This window comes from Microtus oregoni, unplaced genomic scaffold (assembly GCF_018167655.1).
Source record: "Microtus oregoni isolate MIOR12 unplaced genomic scaffold, Mior012 000059F_ref0000304, whole genome shotgun sequence".
In the NCBI taxonomy this organism is placed as follows: Eukaryota; Metazoa; Chordata; class Mammalia; order Rodentia; family Cricetidae; genus Microtus; species Microtus oregoni.
In genome coordinates this window covers 5,032,305-5,054,928 of record NW_024543835.1, presented here as the reverse complement: position 1 = coordinate 5,054,928, position 22,624 = coordinate 5,032,305, and positions in this window count along the sequence as shown.

Here is a 22,624-nt window from a genome sequence, read left to right as displayed (position 1 = left end):
CCAGACCCAAAAAAATGAACATGGGATGTACTCACTCATAATTGGTTTCTAGCCATAAATAAAGGTCATTGAGTCTATTATTAGATATCCTAAAGAAGCTAAATAAGAAGGTGAACCCAAAGAAAAACATATAGCTATCCTCCTGGTTATGAGAAGTAGACAAGATTGCTGGGGAAAAAAATGGGATCTTGGGGGTGGGGTGGGAGGCGGGTAAGGGGAGATGAGGAGAGAAAAGTGAGAAGGGGAGGATGGGGGGAATTTGGGGAAACAGGATGATTGGGATAAAGGAAGGTTGGATAGGGGAGCAGGGAAGCACATATCTTAATTAAGGGAGCCATCTTAGGGTTGGCAAGAGACTTGGACCTAGAGGGGCTCCCAGGTCCCCAGGGCAATGTCCCCAGTTAGTTCCTGGGTCAGCTGAGAATAGGGAACCTGAAATGACCCTATCCTGTAGCCATAGTGATGAATATCTTGCATATCACCATAGAACCTTCATCTGGCGATGGATGGAGATAGAGACAGAGACCCACACTGGAACACAGGACTGAGCTCCCAATGTCCCAATGAGGAGCAGAAGGAGGGAGAACATGAGCAAAGAAGTCAGGACCACAAGGGGTGAACCCACCCACGGAGACAGTGGGACTGTTCTATTGGGAGCTCACCAAGGCCAGCTGGACTGTGACTGAAAAATCATGGGATAAAACTGGACTCTCTGAATATGGCGGAAAATGAGGGCTGCTGAGAAGCCAAGGACAATGGCACTGTGTTTTGATCCTACTTCATGTTCTGGCTTTGTGGGAGCCTAGCCAGTTTGGATGTTCACCTTCCTAGACCAGGTTGGAGGGGGAGGACTTTGGACTTTCCTCAGGGCAGGGAACCCTGACTGCTCTTCAGACTGGAGAGGGAGGGGGAGAGGAGTGGGGGGAGGGGGAGAGGAGTGGGAGGGAAATGGGAGGCTGGGAGGAGGCCCATTTTTTTTTCAATAAAAAAATTTAAAAAAACTTTATACAATAAGAACAGATATCAAGTATAAAATTAGAATTACAACCAACATAAACAATATTAAGCAAGAAACATATTATAAACATTTTAATAATTATTTTATCCTAACGAGTCTAAGTCTTATATTAGAAATGGCTTGGCTAAGGAAAAAGTAACTACGACTATGTAGTCTTAAACACCATCAAAAACCTGAGAAGGGAGATAATATTCTTGAGTAGGCAGGAGGTGCAATCAAGCAGCTTCCAAAATGTGCAGTAGATGAAAGAGACAACTGGCTATCTGGGCAATCACCCAAAGTGTCATTTGCAACGTTGGAGCAACCAACTTTGGCTAAGGCCTAGAGTAACTGACAGACCATTTTCAGAGGAAGGAAAATTTTCAAAATTCTTTTATCCCGTCTTGGCAAGGTTTGGCAGTCTTTTTTTTTGTATCCTGCTTGTTCAGTTTGGATACCATGCATTTTGTCAGTGTTCAAAGCCTGAGCAGTTCCTTGCCCAAAGACCAGTTATGCCAAGAAGAAAACAAGCTCCAAGTGGAGCTTCCAGTGCTCAACATTCTCTCAGAAATAGATTGCTGCTGCCAGGAGCAATCATGTCTCATGTCAACAGAACCATAAGTTATTTAAATGCCATATTTTACAGTTCTTTGAAGTGGTTGAAGATTACTTATCTAAGTAGAATACAATTTCTATGTATCTAAAGAATCTGACTAATCTATCTATAAGTGTGATGATTATTGACCTATAATTCTTAATACCTATATAGCTCAAAGACTTCATATTAGAATATTAAACAAAACAGGGTAGGACATGGAAAGTTGGATATGGTGGGATGTCTGGAATATAAGGAAAAGGATGGATATGGAGGAGTAGGTGAGGCTACTATCAGTCTTCAGAGGCTCTGTCAGGGAAATCTTGTGGAGTAGACAAAGGAAGGTGTATGGGTTTGGGAGCCTAGATGACTTAGGGGAGCACCATGAAGTATTTCGGGCAGCTTTCCATATTTCCTGCACAACAGTGAGGTTCCATAACAACTTGGCCTCTCTGCCAATCTTCAGAGTCTACTGGCCAGATGTAGTTCACCCTCCCTTTCTGTCAGAAGGGGAGAAATTGGGTCTTAGTGAGCTTTGGCATAGTCACTGTGTGCCTTTTCCTAGACTAGTTGCCAGCAAGTTTTGTAGTGACCTATTTATGCACTATGGATGGTATACCTCTGTGATGCAAAGATGCAGTCCTTTGTCCTACCCCTAGGTTCAAGGGCTTACTCTGGGAACATGTGTGTTGCAATGTACTTTGGAATGCCTCGGTGCATGGAGAGGGTGATGGTCTTAGAAAGGACCCCTGTCTCTGCAGATGGTGAGGCTCTAGAGTACAAAGTCAAGCCTCAGGTTCTTGATGGTAAAGAGAGAAATTCCGAACAATTGCATACCCATGCTACATTAGCCCTCACTCTATGCCCTAGAAAGCTCCAGGCAGAATATACAACTAAACCTGACTTCACCCTCAGTGAAATTGTGTGTCAGGACAAAAAAAGTGAAAAATAAAAAAGAATGTGTTTTTATTTAAATCCCCAGATTTCACATGGTTAAGCATTACCAGCATATGGGGGTTTGAGGAAGCCTCAGACCAGGAATATTGAGGAACTTTCATGTTATGTAAATTGAAATTGTAAGAGTATTTCAAAATGGCGGGGGGGGGTGCAAGACATTTCTGTACACAGCAGCTGAGCTGGGGTTATTAGGATAACCGTCACTTTTGGTCATCCTTTTTAAGATGTTCATTTGGTACTCTGTGTTGAATGGCCAATTACAAATCCCCAATCTGGCAGCTAGGTGCACTTGTTAATTTTTTGTTAATTTGCCATAAACTGGAATAATTAGAGAAGAGTGGAACTGTTTGTGGGATTGTCTCCATAAGATTGACCTATAAGCAAGCATGTGATGGCTACAGTAGGACCTAGAACATTATAAGTGACACCACTCATAGGTAGGTACTCTGGAGTGATATAAGAAAGTAGGCTAAGGAGCCAGGTGGTGGCGGCATACACCTTTAATCCCAGCACTTGGGAGGCAGAGGCAAGCAGATCTCTATGAGTTTGAGGCCAGCCTGGTCTACAAGAGCTAGTTCTGGGACAAGCTCCAAATCTAAAGAGGAACCCAGTCTCAAAATAAAGAAAAGATAAGAAAAAAGAAAAAGAAGAAAGTAGGCTGAGAAAGCCACAGGGAGTCAGCCAGTTCATAGAATCTCTCCATGGACTCTGGTTTAGTCTTGCCTCCAGGTTCCTGCCCTGTTTGAGTTCCTGCTTTCACTTCCCTCAGTGATGGACTATAATTAGGAAGTGTAAGACAAATAAACCTTTTTTTCATCAAGATGGCCATTATTCTGTCACAGCAATAGAAAACAAACTAGTACCAGGAATCGAGTTATTGCTGTCACAGATCTGACCATGTTGTTTTGGAAAGAACTGTGAAAGAAACTGGATGGGGGGGTTGAGTTTGAAAAGTAATTGAATTTTGAGTGATCATAGCTTAAGGTAGTATTATGGAAACTTAAGATAATGATGAGAGAAATGCAAAAAATAGAAGCCTTTTTTGACATTTCAGAGAGAATTCTGAGGGTCCTTCAAAGACCCTATCAAGTCTGCTTGTGTGTTAAATTAGAATTAAGACCATGCAGTTTCTCTTCAGCTGGAGCAGAAGAATCAGTTGTAATTAACAAGAGAAAAACTTCTCTGAAGCGAAAGCTTTGCTTTACTGGGAAAAAATGATATTAGTTAGCTAGGACTGAGAAATAATCTGCCAGACCAGATATTAGGAAGAGACCAACATCACTGAGGCAAAATTTCCTAGGAAGTGTTTCCCCTGAATCGCCAAACAGAAGTTCTGGTCCAGTGGAAGGCCAAGGTTACATCTCAAGCTGGAAGCTGAGCTTATAATGTCTTAGAGTTGCCAATATAGACTGATACTAGAAGCATTAAGGGAGCATGAAGAGCAGCTAAGGCTTGGTGCTGGGAGAGGTCAGAAAAGGCCCATGGTAAAGGTGAAACCTCTACTACAGTAAAAAGCCTAGATTTGAGTGGATTACATTATGGACGGAAGCTGAGATATGTTACCGTGTCATCTGGTTTGTAGTCTTTAAAGAGAGCCACTTAAGATGAAGGTGCAGTGCCTCAGTTATAGTGGAGACCACAAATATTGGAGATACCAGGACTGTGGAGCCAGCAGAAAGTAATAAGTAGAGGTTATCTGAACAAATGTGACAAACTCTGTGAACTGCAGATGGTAGAGTTTGATGGGTGGGGGGACCAAAGCCCTTTGGAGCCTAGAAGATTGTGAGTGATTATCAAAACATTGCAAACAGGTTTAGTCAGTAGTTGGTGGGACTGTTTTGAAATGGATTTAGAGGTGTGGCCTTGTTGGAACAGGTATGTCACACAGTCTTATTCTCTCTAACTCCATCTTACAGATATGTAAGCTGTCAGCATCTGCTCCAGTGTTATGCCTGCCTGCTTGCTGCTTTGCTGTCTGTCAGGTTAGTCATGGACTCACCCTCTGAGACTGTAAGCAAGCCCATGATTAAATTCTTTCTTTTATAATTCTCTTGAGAATGATGTCTCTTCACATCAATAGAAAAGTAACTAAAACAGTAATAAAAAGCACACTTGGACATAAGAGAATATATATTCTTCACTTCTTCCTGTCGAGGCTAAGAAATGTATAGGGCTCACATAGAGGACTAATATGAAGTTCAAAAAGATGGTTATCTCATTTTCTGACAGGGAATAAATCAGGTTACCTGGGTAATCACTTAGCTGACATTATACCTTTACGTATAAAGGACAGAAAAGTGTCATGTTCTACCTTACATTATCACATGGAGGTTTTAGATCAGGACTTTCAGATGAGACCCCCTCCAATTTTCTTTATATCAGGTCTAAAGTAGATGGAGAAATCACTGATGGGAAACTGAAGTCATCGGACAGCTGAAGAAAAGAATCTGAAATATATAAGTCACCATACTGAGTACTTTATTTTATTATATTTCTTCTGCCAGTTGTGGTGGACAAGGCTTACCAAAGTCATTCCATAGAGTTGGAATCTAAAATTCAGATAGTTTCTCAACTGACACATCTCACAAAATGGGTGAAAAGATCAGCCGGGTCTACTTCCACAGTGTAAGATAATCTAAAGCCAAAATATTTCATTTTACCTAATCTGAATCTTATGTCTTAAGTCAGTTTTCCTCATTATTTGGAATGTATCATAATCAATAAAACCTCTTTACTTAAACTCCTGCATGTAGAGAAAAAGCAGAAAGATAATCAAAACCAATGTGAAGTTTTTGTATTTGTCAAGACAGGATTTTACACTATAGCCCAGGTTGCCCTGGAATGTCTATGTAGCCAAGGCTACCTTTAGAAATTGGGAATTCCTATTTCTGAATACAGGTATTACAGGTGTAGTACTCGTGGGGCAGCTTTGTTAACCAATTATCATTAAGAGATGGGACCAAGTTAAGGTATTGCTTTCTGGGACCCGGAGTAAAACCAGCACAAGGCCCAGGTGTGCTCCCCACCCCCCGCCGTGGTTCCCTCACTGCACAGCTAAGCTTGGACTTCTTGTTCTGGTTTGTTGAGTTTTTCCCTTATAATAAATAAAAATGTAATTGTTTATCTTTTAGCTGGCCTGGTTATTTCCCAAATCAAGTTAACTTCTACAGTTGGCACCCGATTCCATGGGGCTCCCATCTCTGGTGGCTCTAGCCAGCCTCCATCAGGCTCCATGCAGTTCACTTGGGTATAGAATTCCCACATAGTGGCCCTGAGTAACCAGACGCAGTCCTCCATATTTTATCATTAAACATCTCAGCTGGGTTCTGGGTCTAGTTTTCCAGTACTCGTGGATGCTCAGGTGGGACTCAGGCTTTCCCGGTTATCTCTGTTCAGCATTTGTGCTTATGCAGGCTGCTGACCAATCAGGGACCTCCGTGGAGCACAGAGTCTGTGATTTACAGTAAATAACTGTTTTTAATCTGAGCATTTCTTTTAGCATTTAAAGCTAAAATTCAGATTCAAACAGGCCACATGGCTACAAGTGCGCCATGACACCTACTGGCAGGTAATGGTTATTGTACCTATTGCAGCTCAAACTCAAACACAAGTAAGATTTATAATTTAAAATATAAATTTATAAATTAAAAGGGCAAGATGATGGACTATTTAATCATACAGGAATTCGATAGATGTTTTACTAATATCATGTACAATATTATACAAGGTTTATATGATTCCCCTCCTATATCCATCTTGATTCTCAGAATTAGCTTTGTCCTTCATATTTTCTCTTTAAAAGTATGGTTTGATAATAGGGCCAAGAATGAGGAACTTTTAGAAATGACACAGTCTTTACAGACTGAAAATGACCAACTAAAAGAGAAATTCAGAACTCTGGAGAAGGATACAATCAATTTAACAAACAAAACTTAGTCAATGATAGAGGGTGCTGAGACATTGTCTGAGAGAATTCATACTGTTGAATGTATCAATCAGACTCTTTTGAAGGGTTATGGCAGATTGACTGATAGAATGTCTCTCCAGGAAGGTAATATGCATGATATAAAAATTATATCCAAGGATGAGACAGACCTCACACCTTGGGATCCTCAATGAGGGCATTAGAGCAGAACACTGAACAGGAGATCCAGACTTTACAAAAGGCACTGGTAAAAAGATTTGAAAAGATTGAGTAATTTATTGAATTTGATGACCAGGGACAAAAGGTACAAAGACAAAATATAGCCTCATCAGTATGTACCAAACCCCAGTATAAATTACCAAGAGTTCTGGTGATATCATCAGAAACAGCATCTGACACCAAATATTCTAAGGTAGTCAAGGAATATACATGGGCGTCCATATGTATGATAGACCTAAAGAAAATTAAACAAGCAATTGCAGCTTATGAAATACATTTGTCCTTTGTTAGGGAAATGGTCAAAATGTGGGCTTCAAGCAGCAAAGCATTGCAACAAGACTGGATTCAGTTAATCTCAGCAGTCCTTGAAAAAGGATCACAGTTGATTTGGAGCTGTTACTAGAGAGAAGAAGCAAAAATTTTAGAGCATCAAGGAAAAGAAAAAGAATTTGCAATTTCCCAATATCAAATTCTGGCCAAAGATTAAAGCTAAGAGTGTGTATAAATGGCATTTTTACTGAAGGCTTACTAGACATGTGTGCAGATGTAAGTATCATTACTCCAGAATCTTGGCATCCAAATTGGCCTCTTCAAGAGGTAGGTTAGAGAATAGGTTTACAGAAAATTAGAACACAAAAGACACAAATTAGGAGAGATCAGTTGCAGACTCTTAATGACTTTCGAAGATTGTTAGGAGACATTTCCAGTATACAACTGGCTGTTGGGATAACACCTGATCTAATAAGTCACTTAAACAAAACCTTAAATGGTGATAAAGACTTGAATAGTCCCAAAGAATTAACAGCTGAAGCAGAAAAGGAATTGACAATTGTTGAGGAGAAATTACAGGAGGCACATGCAGATAGGATGAATCAAAATCTTAATTGTGTTCTAGTCATATTGCCTTCCAGAACTTCTCTCACAGGAATTTTAATGCAGAGGGATAATATTATCTTAAAATGGATCTTTTTACCACATAAACCAAGTTAAAAATTAAAAACTTGTGTGGAAAAAGTCTCTGAATTAATTATAAAATGTAAATTGAGACTTTGTCAATTATCAGGTATAGACTCAGCAAAGATTATAGTGCCTTTTACTACTGATGAAATAAAAAAGTTATGGGAAGACAATGAACCAGGGCAAAGAGCTTGTGCTAATTTTTGGGAGAAATTAATAGCAATTATCCCAAAAGCAATAAACTTAACCTTATAAAGAGAACTTTTTGGATTCTTCCCTGAATTGTATGTGATGCTCCAATAACTGGAGCCCGTACATTTTATACTGATGCAAATAAATGAAGGAAGGCAGGTTTCAAATCAGAAGAATTAAGTAAGGCGAAACAAAGCCCTTATAATTCTTTCCAGAAGGTAGATTTATATGCTATTCTTATGGTGCTAAGGGATTTGAAAGAACCTCTCAATGTAGTTACTGATTCACAATATGCAGAAACAGTTGTCTTGCATATTGAAACTGCTGAATTTATACCAGATGATACAGAAATGACTTCATTATTCATTCAGGTGCAAGACATAATCAGGAATAGGTTTTGTCCCATAAACATAACACACATTCAATTCCATATGGGTCAGCTAGCTAGCACAAGGTAATGCAGAAATTGATCAATTATTGATTGGAAGTGTGTTGTAGTCCTCAGAATTTCATTAAAAATCATCATGTCAATAGCAAAGATTTAAAGAGTTTCCTGTTACATGGCAACAAGCTAAGGAGATTATAAAGAGATGTCCTACTTGCTTTTTCTATAACCAAACACTGTTGCCTACATGGAGTAGCCCAAAGGGTATTCAAAGGAAAGAGATCTAGCAGGTAGATTGTTCCACTTTATGGAATTTGGAAATTTAAAGTATGTTCACCACACCATAGACATGTATTTAGGCTATCAATGGGCAACTGCCTTGAGTTTGGAAAAGGTTGACTCAATAATCACACATTTATTAGAAGTTATGGCCATCATCGGTATTTCTTTACAAATAGAGACAGACAATTTTCCAGCATATATATCTAAGAAAAGGAATTTTTTGCTTATTATAATATAAAGCACATTACAGGTATACTAAATAATTCTACAGGTCAGGCAGTTATAGAAAATTCAAATTAAACTATAAAGGACATGCTAAACAAACAGAAAGTGATGGAAAATACCACCAGAAATAGATTGCACAATCCTTTACTAACCTTAAATTTTCTTAACACTAATGAGAAAGGAACAACAGCAGCAGAGAGACATTGGATAATGAGGAAAAAACTGATGAATTGAATCAACTAGTGTATTTCAAGGATATGTTGACCTCACAATGGAAACTGGCAAATATGTTATGTTGGGGAAGGGGTTTCACTCTTGTTTCCACAGGAGAAGAAAAACTATGGATACCACCAAAATGAATTAAGATTCACTTTGAAAAGGAGATGTTGTAATATGAGCAGCGGGGCTGCATCACCGGCATCTGGCTGCCCCGGCCCTCTGTTGCAGTGGAGGAGTGGCGGGCTACATTCCTAGCACCCAGCCGCCCCAGCTCCCGCATGGCTAGCTTATGCCCTGAAATAATTACATGGAAACTGTATTCTTTTAAACACTGCCTGGCCCATTAGTTCCATCCTCTTATTGGCTAGCTCTTGCATATTGATCTAACCCATTTTTAATAATCTGTGTAGCCCACGAGGTGGCTTACCAGGAAAGATCTTAACCTGTGTCTGTCTGGAGTGGAAGAATAATGGCGACTCACTTTACTCTGCTTCTTTCTCCCAGCATTCTGTTCTGTTTTCTCCACCTACCTAAGGGTTGGCCTATCAAATGGGCCTAGGCAGTTTCTTTATTAATAAAAAATCACTCCCACATCATTTCCCTTTTTTCTGTTTAAACAAAAAAGAACATCTTTAACTTTAAAATAGTAAGATTACATATAACAAAACAGTTATCAAGTAAGAATTACAGTTACAATATTTATATCTACTTTATCTTTTATCATAACTAAGGAAAACTATAACTATCTATTCATACTTCAACTCCATCAAAGACTCCAGAAGGATATAATATTACCCAAGCAAACAAGAAATCCAAAACTCTAGAAATGACAGAGACTCAAAGTTCCTCTGTACCATTGGGGCATCCATCTTCAGCCTTCAGGCCCATAGTATCCAGCAGACATTTCCATGAAGCAGGAAATTTCAAAGACAGTTTAGTCACTTTCTGCTGTGTCCTGCAGAATGTCTCTCAGACTCTCATGAATCAGGAACCCCGAAAGACCATCTCACCTTTAGGCAAGTTCAGCAGTCCTCTCTCTGTGGGTTCTCTGTGTCCAGTTTATGCAACAGTCCAGGAACAGTTTCTGGCCCAAATGGCTATCAAACTCCATAAGGAGCCTCTTCAATGCCCATCTTCCTCTTGAAGTAGCTGGGGCTGCCAGGAGCAGACATGTCTCATTGCCATGAAAAACCCTAAGTTATTAAAATATTTTAAATGCCATATTCTGCAGTCTTTGAGAGATATGAAGAATGTCTATTTAACTGAAATATATCTCTATATATCTAGAAAATCTAACTAACATGACTACAAGCTTTACTATTATCAATGATTATCCATTAGCAACCTATATTTCCTATAATACATTACATTTTAAATGAACTACACAATCACAATACCTTAATCAATATCAGAAATACATATACATATAACAAAATTGCCCTTAAAATCCACACCAATGCAAATTATTCATACCTATATCATATCCCCCTTTAAATGTAAAAGAATGTTTATAAACCATATTTGGGATCATGGGTGCAGTTTTTTCTCTCCAAACTGCTTTCTGCTGAATGGGGGCTCTGTTAATCAGATCGTTTAGAGTATAACCTGTGTGCCAGGTTCATCTCAGTTGGCAGTTGAGTAAAGTAATTTTTTGAGGGTGTTCACAGCAACTTTTCGGGAGGTCGTGGTCTATCATACCGTATTGGGATAGAATCAATCCCAAGGGTCTGGTCCTCTGTGAAAACAAAAGAAGACCCTCTCAAAAGCATCATATCCTTAGACCCAAATTTTGAAATCATAATACCCTTATATCCATTCTGGTCTAGCTTGGCAGCCCATGTAATGAAATGTCTCTCTGTACTTAGCTCCTTCACAGTCAAAAATTTTAAAGAAAACACAATGTACATAATCCAGACTCTGTGAATTTTCCATTTTTACATGGCTTATTTTTCTTTATTTCTTTTAATCTCTTAACTATCTGTACTCTGTCTCTTTAAGGACTTTACCATTTTTTAAGACATTAACTTTATTCTTTATATTCTTTTTCTTCTCTCTCCCAAGCCTACAAACATTCATCCAACAGTGTCTGAATCTGTTTTATCTTGAATCTGTAATATTTTTTTTACTATCCAGGAGCACTTTGTTTTGTGCCTTTAAATCACTAAGCACTTAAGAATCTAAGCTGTGACATTCCTAGGTCAAAAACAGGTACTGCCTGCTTGCCCCGCCCAGTCCAACATGGCTGAGCCGCTCGTGCCTCTGATCCTTGCACATTGCACCAGTAGCATGGTGGAGCTGCTTGTGCCTCTGAGCCACAGCACACAATGACTTCCTTTTAGGCACACAGTGAGTCTACTTGCCATCAAATAAATTGTAGCACTTTAATCAAAATGCTCCATTCAAAGACTCTGTCTCCCACAGGAGCCAGACAGAGATAGCAATGGTGGCACAGCCCAGAAAGCCAGCATTTTAAAATAGCCAGTTTTTTCCTGCTGCTGAGTCAGGACAATTTCTTTGTGGCACGCAACCCACAAACAGCAAAAAGCTGTGTTAAATTCTCTCTCTCTCCTTTTTAAGCCCTCTCAGGTATTCCTTGGCATTAGTTGGGTGCCACTCTGTTATAATATGAGAAGCGGGGCTGCGTCACAAGCACCCGGCTGCGCCGGCCCTTTGTTGCAGTGGAGTAGTGGTGGGCTACATTCCTAGTAAGGAGAAACCTCTTGAGAAAGAGAAATGAAAGCTCATCCACAACTGTGACAACCATACAGGTGGTAAGGAAACCTCATAAGGGTTGGGGAAGGGTTCTGTTCTTGTCTTTACAGAAAATTCACATCTTCAAAAATTCAAGGGACCCTGAATGTTTGGATGCTGACAGAAGGAAAAATAACTATCCAATAAGGATCATCAAGAAAAAGGATTATGGCTTATGAGGATAGGTGATCAAAACATATACATTTAAAGTTATTTATTTATTTATGAATATATAGAGCTTGTTTTGGAGTTGGACAATGGCTCTGTACTTTTCTAAATCTAAGCTTGTTGTTAAAAGGAACATTCAGAGTTTCATGTCAAGAGCCATTTAGTATGGAACAGAAGGAAAACTTTAGGAAAAATTTTACTTTCTCTATGTTTATTTTGCCTATATCGTATTCTTTATTGAATGTATATATATATAAATAATTTAAGTTTTCCATGATGAAAACTAGAATTCCCTACTAATTCTTTTCCTGCAGCAAACTTTGAAGTTTCCAGGAAGAAGGTGGGGCCCCACAGCAACAATTCCATCTGGTTGAGATGACATCATGATGATGATAGTGCTGTTATAAGACCAGTTTTTGGGTACCAACTGCTGGAATGGTGCACCTTCTCATGGTGGCCTGGCAAGAACTCCAAATAAGAACTTTGGGGGAAAAACCCTATCGACTGCTCAGAAATAATTTGCAACTATGCTAGACAGTAATCTTGACTTAACCATCACTTTACTTTTGTAGGATCCCATAAAGAGAACATGTCCCCCTCCATGACAGCATGAAGCAATTCTAAAGGACTGAAAACTAATTCCTCAGGGCTGGGAACACCATTTAGGGGTTCTTGATTATTACTTGTATCAGGTAGAGAGTTGGGTGGAAACTATGTAGGTCCAAAAAGGCGGGGGGGGGGGGAGATAATAATAGTGGTTAATAGAGTGAATACTTGTGATCTATTATTTATGGATAATTTACATTTGTATAGTATTTTGTATGTTGATACAAGTTCAAATTATATTTGTTATTTTATTTACAATATTTGCACACCTATGCAAAGCTATTCTGCCAGATAGTATACATGCATGTTTCTCTCTCTGTTTAGGACATTTTGTATATTGATACAACTTTTAGGATATATTTTAATATTTTATTATGTATTACTCTTATCTCTGATCAATATATTTATACATTGTTTACATTTTGAGGTCATTGTCCTCATTTTCTGCGTATTTGTTTACAGATTATTTAATATTCTGACATAAAGTCTTAGTCTTTAAATCATCAAGATATTAAATATTATAGGTCAATAGTTGTTCATGTTATGCATATAGTCAGACTAATTAGGTCCTTTAGATACATAGAGATTGTATTCTGCATAGATAGGTAATCTTCAACCACTTCAAGGATCTGTAGTACATGGCATTTAAATAATTTAGGGTTCTGTTGACATGAGACATGACAGCCCTTGACAGTACCAATCTATTCCCAAGAGAATGTTGAACACCAATGACACTCCACTCAGAGTTTGTTTTCTTCTTGGCACAATTGGCCTTTGGGCAAGGAATTGCCCATGCCTCAACCACTGATAAATTACATGGTATCCAGACTATTGGATAAGCAGGACACAAGGACAAGGGCTGCCAAACCTTGACAAAACAGGGTAAGACAGTTCTGAAAAAATTCCCTGCCTCTGAAAATGGTCTGTCAGTTATTCTAGGCCTTAGCCAAAGCTGGTTGCTTCAACATTGCAAATGAGACCTTGGGTGATTGCTCAGGTAGCCAATTCTCTCTGTCATATACTGCTCACTTTGGAAGCTGCTTGATTGCACCTCCTGCCTACTCAAGTGATATTATCTCCCTTCTCAGGTCTTTGATGGGGTTGAAGAATAGATAGTCAAGTTACCTTACTCTTATGATTTAGCCAACCCATTTCTGATGCAAGATTTAGACTCTTTTGAATAGAATGTTTATTAAAACATTTGTCATGTGTTTCTTGCTTAATATTATTTATGTTGTTTGTAATTTTATGCTTGATATCTGTTCCTATTGTACAGTTTAGTATTGGATTTGGATCGCTCTTGTTTAGACAAAAGGAGGAGGTGATGCGAAGCCTTGTTCACCAATTATCTTTAAGAGGTGGGATGAAGTTAGGGTGTGGCTTTCTGGAACCCAGAGAAAAAGGGACATATGGGCCTCTCTCTCTTTGTGGTTCCCTCATTGCACTGCTGAGCTTGGACTTCTCATTCCAGTTTCGTGAGTTTTCCCTTTATAATAAATAAAAATACAATTGTTTATCTTTTAGCTAGCCTGGCTATTTCATGAATCAAGTTAACTTCTACATAATACAAGCCTCTTGGTCAACATAAGTATGCAGAAAGATAAAAAGAGAACATTTAATTGTAATAAGACTATATGTATGTGTGTGATAGACATTTAAAAGATTATGAGATCAGAATACCTTTGAATTAATTCATTTTTTAAGAAAATAAACACTTCAAAGAAATCTTATATATCAGGCCAGCAAAAGAAAGAAAATATAATTATGAGGTTTGTTTTCTTTTTGTTTAGTTCTCTATTTTTTCCTGCTCCCTTTTTTTTGTTCTGTTCTCCTCTTATATGTTCATGTCTAGATAAGGCAGGACTTGAACTTACTTTGTAGAATAAACTTTACTAGTCTTATTGGCATGGACTACACTACACATAATATTTTGCCTTGTTTAATTTTGGATGCTTGTTGTTTTGTAGCCTGCCCTCTAATTTTGTACTTTGGTTTTGTGATGTCTATTTCCATATCAAACTTCTTCGCAGTGACAGACCTTTTACTGGAATATCAAGAGAGATGATCTGCTCACAACTGCAGATGAAGCAATGTTTTTGAAGAAGCATTTAAGATACAGGAGAAAAATTAAATCCTCCATTAATAAATAATAAAAATATACACTCATTTCAAACACATGACATTATTCAAATCTATTCCTAGTGTGTATAATGCTGCCAAACAGTAGAGTCCTGATATGCATCCTTTTTGTACCAATTAAGATTACTAATTTGCGGAAGCCAATATAGCAAGTGTAGGGTTCTCACACAGTTTAAATATCCAGATGGGGAATCCTGAGTGAGGATTTAGTAGAAACATACATAATTCTGTTTGCTAGGATTCAGATTACACTGTGTGAGAAAAGTGGACCCTTATTTGCAAAAGTGAGACTATTTTTGTTCTGACCTTGAAAGGATGAGTGTGTTAGTTACTGTTCTATTGAAGTGAAATGACACCATGACCAATGTAACTCATAAAAGAAAGCATTTAACTAGGGCTTGCTTACAGTTGGAGAGGGTGAGTCCATTATCATCATGGTAGGAAGAAGACAGACAGACATGGTAGCAAATCAGTAGCTGAGAGCTTTACATCCTGATCTGCAGGTAGCAGGTGTAGTAATAGGAGCGGCGGGGCTGCGATCCCAGCACCCTGGCCGCCTGGCTAGCTTATGCTCCGAAATAACAACACACAAGCTGTATTCATTTAAACACTGCTTGGCCCTTTAGCTCTAGCCCTTACTGGCTAATTCTGATATCCCAATCAACCCATCTCTAATAATCTGTGAGCACTACTGGTTGAGCACAGAGAACAGACTGATTGCCTCTTCTTGTTTTCCTCATTGGTTGAGTAATAAGGATGGTTTAGTTTTATACCATCATCTAGGTCTTATTGTTTGGGTCTGAGAGAAGCCCCCAAAGGAAAGATCAACAACCATGTATATAATAACAAGAGGGCTTTATTAATTCCAATGTTGGGGTGGCACTTGGTAACCCCGCAAAAAAGGTCACAAACTCCTTTGAAGCAGAGTTAGGGGAATTCCATGGAGGGGGATTAATCTGGGGCTGATTGGTGGAAAAAAGATTAGTTTGGGGCCCGGTTGGTGGGAGGTTTTAGTGGTTTAGGATCTTCCAGCAGCAGGATAGGGAAAGCTATCTTTAGTCATCAGGATACTAGGGGATGCCTGCTGAGACAGCAAAGGGGCTTTGGGGTCCTGCTGAGTCAGCAGAAGGCTGTGGATTTGCCTGCTGATTGGTTGCTCCTAAGTTATGGTTTTCCTGAGGACTGCCTGTTTAGCTCTGCCCCATTTTAGTGAAAGGATACTAAGTGTATTTTAGGGCTATTAGGAGAGCCTGTCTTGACTTTGGTCTGCTGCAACCCCACCCCACCCACCAAGCCTTTTCACTTATATTTCCATCTAATGTTTTCATTTTTCTTTTTATCAATTAAAACCAAGTATACATTTTACAATTTCTTTTTTTCTATTTATTTATTTATTAAAGATTTCTGTCTCTTCCCCATCACCTCCTCCCATTTCCCTCCCCCTTCCCCAATCAAGTTCCCCTCCCTTGTCAGCCCATAGAGCTATCAGGGTTCCCTGCCCAGTGGGAAGTCCAAGGACCACCCACCTCCATCCAGGTCTAGTAAGGTGAGCATCCAAACTGCCTAGGCTCCCACAAAGCCAGTACGTGCAGTAGGATCAAAAACCCATTTCCATTGTTCTTGAGTTCTCAGTAGTCCTCATTGTCCGCTATGTTCAGCGAGTCCGGTTTTATCCCATGCTTTTTCAGCCCCAGGCCAGCTGGCCTTGGTGAGTTCCCAATAGAACATCCCCATTGTCTCAGTGTGTGGGCACCCCCCTCGCAGTCCTGAGTTCCATGCTCATACTCTCCTTCTGCTCCTGATTTGGACTTGAGATTTCAGTCCAGTGCTCCAAATTGGTTCTCTGTCTCTGTCTCCTTTCATCGCCTGATGAAGGTTAATATTCAGGAGGATGCCTATATGTTTTCTTTGGGTTCTCCTTATTTAGCTTCTCTAGGATCACTAAAACTTATTAGACGACCCTTCAACACCCCAAAGTTTCTGGTCATTCAGCGGGGGCTTCTCTCCCCGGCTACTACCTTTCTCTTCTTATCCTGTCCCAGCTTGCTCCCAGGCACCACATCCCTTCGGTGGGGTCATAGGATCTCTCAACTCAACCTGCTTTGGGGCTGAGGGTCTGAGGACAAAGTGGGGAATGCAACTGCAAGGAGTTCCTTTGTTTCACTGAGCCTGCACACAGCAAGCCTGCCCTTTTGTCTGTGAGGTCCCTGGCCAGCTAGTGGCCCTGGTCCTATACGAGAAGATCCATCGGGGAGGTGAGTGTGTACCCAACTGGCCAGGCAGCCACTCCGGAAAGGGAGCACAGATACCCTTTAACCCCCTCAACTTTCTGGTCATTCAGTGGGGGCTTCTCTCCCTAGCTACTGCCTTTCTTTTCTTATCCCATCCCAGCTTGCTCCTAGGTACCCCTTCCCTTCGGCGAAATCATAAGATCCCCCAACACAACCTGCTTTGTGGCTGAGGGTCTGTGGACAAAGTAGTGAGAACAACTGCACAGGAGTTCTTTTCTTTCACTGAGCCTACACACAACAAGCCCGGCCTCTTGTCTGCAAGGTCCCTGGCAGGCACATGGCTCTGATACAGTACCAGAAGATCCATCAGAGAGAATTTGAAGGAAGAGATGGGCAGGCACCAATGTAAGAATTCCTCCAACAATAGGAAAAGCAACATGATAACACCAGAATCCAGCGAACATATAACAGGAAAACTTGAACATCCTAACCCAGAAGGAGAAGAAATAGACATTATGAAAGTGATAGAGTCCCTTAAACAGGATGTGGAAAACTTCCTTAAAAAAATGGATGAGAAGAATAACAAAAAGTTTGAAGAAATTAATAAATTTCTAAAAGATACCCTAGGAAACCAAGAAAAAAAAACTATCAAACAGGTAATGGAAACAGTTCAAGACTTGAAAACTGAAATGGGGGCAATGAAAAAAACAAAAACCGAGGAACAGCTGGATATGGAAAATCTGAGTAAACAAACAAGGACTAAAGAGACAAGCATAACCTACAGAATACAAGAGATAGAAGAAAGAATCTCAGATGCTGAAGACACTATAGAGAAAATAAATGCATTGATCAAAGAAAACAGCAAATCCAACAAATTCTCATCACAAAACATCCAGGAAATCTGGGAAACCATAAAAAGACCAAACCTAAGAATAATAAGGGTAGAAGAAGGAGAAGAATTACAGCTCAAAAGCTCAGAAGATATATTCAATAAAATTATAGAAGAAAACTTTCCCAACCTAAAGAAGTATATTCCTAAGAAGGTACAAGAAGCATACAGAACACCAAATAGACTGGATCAAAAAAAAATACCATCGCCATATAATAATCAAAACACAAAACATGCAGAATAAAGAAAAAATATTAAGAGCTGTGAAGGAAAAAGCTCAAGTAACTTATAAAAGTAAACTTATCAGAATTACACCTGACTTCTCTATGAAAACAGTGAAAGCCAGAAGATTTTGGATAGATGTGCTGCTGAAATTAAGAGACCATGTATGCAAGCCCAGACTACGATACCCAACAAAGCTTTCATTCACCATCAATGGAGAAAAAAAGATATTCCAGGATAAAAACATATTAAAGCAATACGTAGTCACAAATCCAGCCTTATAGAAAGTAATTGAAGAAAAATCACAACCCAAGGAATCTAACAATGCCCACAATAACTCAGATATCTAACAACCCTTCACCAGCACAACTCAAAGAAAGGAAACACACAAACTCTATCATCAAAATAAATAAATAACCAGAGTTAGCAACCACTGGTCATTAATATCACTTAATATCATTGGACTCAATTCACCTATAAAATGGCACAGATAAAGAGATTGGATATGAAAACATGATCCAACATTCTGCTGTTTACAATAAATACACCTCAACCACAAAGACAGACATCTACTCAGGATAAAGGGTTAGGAAAAGGTTTTTCAACCAAACGGACCTAAGAGACAAGTGGGTGTGTCTATACTAATATCTAACAAAATTGACTTCAAACTAAAATCAATCAGAAGAGATGGAGATGGACACTTTATACTCATAACAGGAATAATTCATAAGGATGAAGTATCAATCCTGAATATCTATGCCCCTAATATAAAAGCAACCACCTATGTAAAAGAAACATTACTAGAACTCAAGGCACACATTAAACCACACATAATAGTAGGAAACTTCAACACTCCTCGCTCACCAATGGACAGGTCAATCAGACAGAAACCTAACAGAGAAATAAGAGAACTAAAGGAGGTAATGAATCACATGGACTTAACAGACGTCTATAGAACATTCCACCCAAATAGGAAAGAATATACCTTCTTCTCTGCATCTCATGGAACGCTCTTCAAAATTGACCACATACTCTGTAACAAAGCAAACTTCCACAGATACAAAAAAATATTAGTAACCACCTGTGTCTTATCGAATCACCATGGAATAAAGTTAGAATTTAACAATAATTCTACCCCCAGAAAGCCTACAAACTCATAGAAACTGAACAGTCAACTAATGAACCACCCCTGGGTCAAGGAAGAAATAAAGAAAGAAATTAAAGTCTTCCTTGAATTCAACGAAAATAAAGATACAACATATCCAAACCTGTGGGACACTATGAAAGCAGTACTAAGCGGAAAGTTCATAGCTCAAAGTGCCCACATTAAAAAAAAAAAAACAGAGAAAGCTCACAATAGAGACTTAACAGCACACCTGAAAGCTCTAGAGAAAAAAGAAGCAGACTCACCCAGGAGGAGTAGAAGACTGGAAATAATCAAAGTGAGGGCTGAAATCAACAAAATAGAAACACAGAAAACAATCCAAAGAATCAATGAAACAAAGAGCTGGTTCTTTGAGAAAGTCAACAAGAGTGACAAGCATTTATCCAAACGAATCAAAAGGCAAAGAGAGAACACACAAATTAACAATATCAGAAATGAAAAGGGGGACATAACCACAGACACTGAGGAAATTCAGAGCATCATTAGGTCTTACTACAAAAGCCTATATGCCACAAAGTTGGAAAATGTAAAAGAAATGGACTTGTTTTTAGATAAATACCATTTACCAAAATTAAATCAAGACCAGGTGAACAATTTAAATGGACCTATAAGTCATGAGGAAATAGAAGCTGTCAAAAAAAAGAAAAAAACCTCCCCACCAAAAAAAGCCCAGGACCAGATGGTTTTAATAAAGAATTTTAGCAGAACTTCTAAGAAGAGCTGATACCTATGCTCCTTAATGTGTTTCACATAATAGAAACAGAAGAGTCATTGCCAAATTCTTTTCATGAAGCTAGAGACACCTTGATTCCAAAACCACACAAAGACCCAACCAAGAAAGAGAATTTCAAACTAATCTCACTCATGAACATCGATGCAAAAAAAAAATCTCAATAAAATTCTGGGAAACTGAATCCAAGAACACATCAAAAAATTATCCATTACAATCAAGTAGGCTTCATCCCAGAGATGCCAGGCTGTTTCAACATACAAAAATCTATCAATGCAATCCATCATATAAATAAACTGAAAGAAAAAAAACCATACGATCATTTCATCAGATGCTGAAAAAGCGTTTGACAAAATTCAACATCCCTTTATGATAAAGGTCTTGGAGAGGTTTGGAATAAAAGGATCATACCTAAATATAATAAAAGAAATATATAGAAAGCCAACAACTAATATCAAATTAAATGGAGAGAAACTCAAAGCCATTCCACTAAAATCAGGAACAAGACAAGGCTGTCCAGTCTCACCATATTTCTTCAACATAGTGCTTGAATTTCTAGCAATAGCAATAAGACAACATAAGGAGATCACGGGGATTTGAATCAGAAAGGAAGAAGTCAAACTTTCGTTATTTACAGATGATATGATAGTGTACATTAGTGACCCAAAAAAACTCTACCAAAGAACTACTACAGCTAATAAATACCTTCAGTGATGTGGCAGGCTACAAGATCAACTCAAAAAAAAAATCAGTAGCTCTCCTATACACAAAGGATAGAGAAGCAGAGAGGAAAACCAGAGAAACTCCACCTTTTACGATAGCCACAAATAGCATAAAGTATCTTGGGGTAACTCTAACCAAGGAAGTAAAAGATCTATTTGACAAGAACATTAAGTCTTTGTAGAAAGAAATTGAAGAGAACACCAGAAAATGGAAGGATCTCCCATGTTCTTGGATGGGTAGGATCAACTGAGTAAAAAATGGCAATTCTAACAAAGGCAATATATAAAATAAATGCAATCCCCATCAAAATTCCAACAAAATTCTTCACAGGCCTTGAGATAAAAATAATCAACTTTATATGGAAAAACCAAAATACCCAGGAGAGCCACAACAATCCCGTACAATAAAGAAACTTCTGTAGGCATTACCCTCCCTGACTTCAAACACTATTACTGAGATACAGTATTGAAAACAGCTTGGTATTGGCATAAAAACAGAGAGGTCAACCAATGGAATTGAATAGAAGACTCAGATATTAACCCACAAACCTATGAACACCTGATTTTCTACAAAGGAGCTAAAAGTATACAATGGAAAAAGAAAGCATCTTCAACAAATGGTGCTGGCATAACTGGATGTTAACCTGTAGAAAAATGAAAATAGATCCATATCTATCACCGTGCACAAAACTCAAGTCCAAATTGATTAAAGACCTCAATATAAATCTGACCACAATGAACCTGGGAGAAGAGAAATTGGAAAGTAGACTGCAACACATGGGCACAGGAGATCCCTTCTTACATATAATCCCAGTAGCACAGACATTAAGGGCATCATTGAATAAATGGGACCTCCTGAGACTGAGAAGCTTCTGTAAAGCAAAGGACACTGTCACTAAGACACAAAGGCAACCTACTGACTGGGAGAAGATATTCACCAACCCCGCAACTAACAAAGGCCTGATCTCCAAAATATATAAAGAACTCAAGAAACTAGACTTTAACATTCTAATTAACTCAATTAAAAAATGGGGCACTGAACTGCACAGAGAACTCTCAACAGAAGAATTTCAAAAGGCCAAGAGACACTTAAGATCATGTTCAACTTCCTTAGCGATCAGGGAAATGCAAATCAAAACAACTTTGAGATACCATCTTACACCTGTCAGAATGGCTAAAATCAAAAACACCAATGATAGCTTATGCTGGAGAGGATATGGAGTAAGGGGACACTCATCCATTGCTGGTGGGAATGCAAACTTGCACAAGCACTTTGGAAATCAGTGTGGCTGTTTCCAAGGAAATTGGGAAGCAATCTATCTCAGGATCCAGCAATACCACTCTTGGGAATATACTCAAGAGATACCCAATCATACTACAAAAGTATTTCTTCAACTATGTTCATAACAGCCCTATTTGTAATAGCCAGAACCTGGAAACAACCTAGGTGCTCCTCAATGGAAGAATGGATGAAGAAAATGTAGAATATATAAATATTAGAGTACAACACAGCGGTGAAAAACAATGACATCTTGAATTTTGCGTGTAAATGGATGGAAGTAAAAAACACTATCCTGAGTGAGATAACCCAGACCCTAAAAGATGAATATGGTATGTACTCACTCATTAGTGGACTCTAGCCATAAACCAAGGACATTAAGCCTATAGTTCACAAACCCAGAGAAGCCAAATAACAAGGTGAACCCAAAGAAAAACATATATATAGATCTTCCTGGAAATTGGAATCAACAAGATTGTCAGGCAAAAGATGTGAGCATTGGGGTGGGCAAGGGTGGCAGTGAAGGGGAGAGGGAGAGAGAGAAGGGAAGAGGGAAGGACTGGCAAGTGCTTGGGGGAGTGGGAAGCTGGAGATTGAGGAAGGGCAGATATAAGAGCAGGGAAGAAGATACCTACATTAAGGGATCCATTTTAGGGTTGGCAAGAGACTTGGATCTAGAGGAGATTCCAGGTGTCCACAGAGATGTCCCAAGCTAGGTCCTTGAACAGCAGAGGAGAGGGTGCCTGAACTGTCCTTGCCCCACTATCAC